The sequence below is a fragment of the Anopheles gambiae genome, assembly GCF_943734735.2.
Source record: "Anopheles gambiae chromosome X unlocalized genomic scaffold, idAnoGambNW_F1_1 X_unloc_60, whole genome shotgun sequence".
Taxonomy (NCBI): domain Eukaryota; kingdom Metazoa; phylum Arthropoda; class Insecta; order Diptera; family Culicidae; genus Anopheles; species Anopheles gambiae.
Window position 1 is genome coordinate 10,001 of NW_026902671.1, and position 2,500 is coordinate 12,500.

At 48.2% G+C, this 2,500-nt stretch overlaps 1 pseudogene; it reads left to right on the forward strand.

The window, feature by feature from the left end:
- Window positions 1–2,500, forward strand: part of LOC133394845 (large subunit ribosomal RNA) — a 9,224-nt pseudogene that overhangs the window by 2,904 nt on the left and 3,820 nt on the right.

A 2,500-nucleotide genomic window follows, 5' to 3' on the forward strand; every position in this document is an offset into this window, starting at 1 on the left:
AAGCAGGGTGAAACCTGCTTGAAACGGGGGAGGGCTAAGGGGGATTCTGTCACCGCTCTATTAAAACTTAGCAAGTCTTAGGTAGCGCTCCAAGACTGTCGCCATACGATACGCTCTATGGCAAATGCAGGTGTGGGTGGGTTCAGCCCCACTTTGCTCCGGTTCGGCACTGAGCCCGTCGTCTCATAAGGGCGCGGGCCAACCCTCGCGTGGAGCTCCCTGTTTCATAGCCACCCACGGAACCAAATAGGAGACTGCATAAACAGACGCGGATAGCGGGCCTGAGTTTGAGCCCAATAGAATGAGTAACGTTAAAACTAAGAAGGTCAAAAAGACCAAGGGGGTGGACAAGAAAGATCCGGACCAAGCGTTCATGGATCTTCAAGATCGAATGGAGGCGATGCGTTTTGGGATAAGCAAGCTCGATGATGAGTCTTCCCATTTTACGCTAGTAACGGTTATGATGGACTTCCTCGATGAGGTAATGTCCGAATTTCGAAGGTTTAGAGCCGTTAATCGCATGCAGCAGGTCCTCGACCGTCAAACGCAAACGTCGTTTGACGGTAACGATGGATTCGGGCCGCAAACGCGAAAAGGCAGAAGACCAGTGGCTGATGACCAACAGCCTGGTCCAAGTGGGTTGCAAAGATTGCAACAACAACAACAACAACCATCGAGGTTGACCCCTGTTAGGGAAGCGGTGGAAAATATTCCAAGTCCGAGAAACGGACCGAATATTAATGAGGGTAGAGTTAATAAGAGGAAGAAGAAGAAGAGCAAGAAGAAGCAGAATAAGCCCAGGAAGCGGCCTGAGGCTCTGCTGATATCGGACTGCACTTCCGAGGAGCTGGCGAAATTGCTCAAGGAAATGAAGCAGTCCGATGCTCTTAAATCGGTTGGAGAGACAATCTCTAAGGTCCGACGGGCCCAAAATGGAGGCATGTTGCTAGAATTGAAGCAGGGTAGTTCTGCTAGTGCAATTGCCCCAAAGGTTAAGGAAGCGGTGAAGGGCAAGGCGTCAGTGAGAACGCTAGCTCCTTCTAAAATGATTGAGATCATGCATCTCGATGAAATTACCACCCCTGAGGAGGTTGCGGAGTCTGTCAAAGCACAGCTCAACATCGAGATAGAAATAGATCGTATCAAAATGAAGAAAGGCCGCGCGGCCGGTACGCAGTGGGCACGGATCAACGTATCGCTGCCAGACTTTCAAAGCTTCCTGAATTTGGGAAAGCTGAAAGTTGGTTGGTCGATATGCCATATCCGCGAGGTTATGGAAGAGCAGAAATGCTATAAGTGTTGGAAGGTAGGCCATACGAGCTACCATTGTAGGGAACCAGACAGAAGTAATCTGTGCTGGAAATGCGGTTTGAGTGGACACAAGAAGCAAGCTTGTACCAACTCTGTTAAGTGTTTGGATTGCGGTACGAGGTCACAGAACCCTCACGCAACGGGCAGTTACATGTGTCCCCGTAGGCGAACGATTAGATCATAATGGTTAGGTTGCTACAACATAACCAGAATCATTGTTATGCTGCATTTCAGTTAATGTGGCAAACGATTAGGGAAGAATCTGCGGAAATAGTGTTGATTGCAGATCCGTATCTGGCAACAACCAACGTCAAAGTGTTACGCAATGACGATAACACAGCAGCGGTAGTGGTTAACGCGGACTTACCAGTTAAGGTAGTCAGTAAGGCTCTGAAGGGTTTAATGATAGTTGACATAGGTGATATGCGAGTGGTTAGCGTTTACGCGCCACCTAGATTTAGTATGGAAGAGTTCCAGAACATGTTGGATAACACGGTAATGGCCGTAACCGGTATCCACAAATTCGTTATCGGGGGGGACTTCAACGCTTGGTCAGCAAGTTGGAACAACCAACTTGGCGAGCGTGGAGAAACCCAGAAACGAAGAGGTGAGTTGGTCTTATCAACCTTTGCGCAGATTGACGCAATTTTATTGAACGACGGTAGCACCCCAACTTATGTTGGACCAGGGCGTACGTCAGTAGTTGATCTTACTTTTGCGAGCAGAACCATAGCAAGATCATTTAAGTGGGAGGTGTTATCTAGTTATATGAACTCGGATCATCGTGCGATACGAATAGATCTCGAGACGCAAAGCGTGCGTAACCTGTCCCGACCCATAACGGGATGGAGCATCAAGTATTTTAGCAAAGATATATTTGAAGTTATGATGCAAGCCGCTTTTGAGACCGAGGTCACAACAAGCGAAGACTTAATGCGTATACTTGTCACGGCGTGTAATGCGACGATGACTAAGCGTAAGAGGTACACTCCTAACAAGAGTGCATTTTGGTGGACGCTAGAGATCGAGGCACTTCGCAAAGAGTGCAAACACCGCGATCGATTAGCGCAAAGAGCATTCAATACTGATCTCTATTCTTCTTTTAGGGACGAGTTCAAGGTGGCAAGGAATGCCCTCAAGCGATTGATCAAGCATACCCGACAGAGGAAGTGGAAAGAGTTCCTGGGAA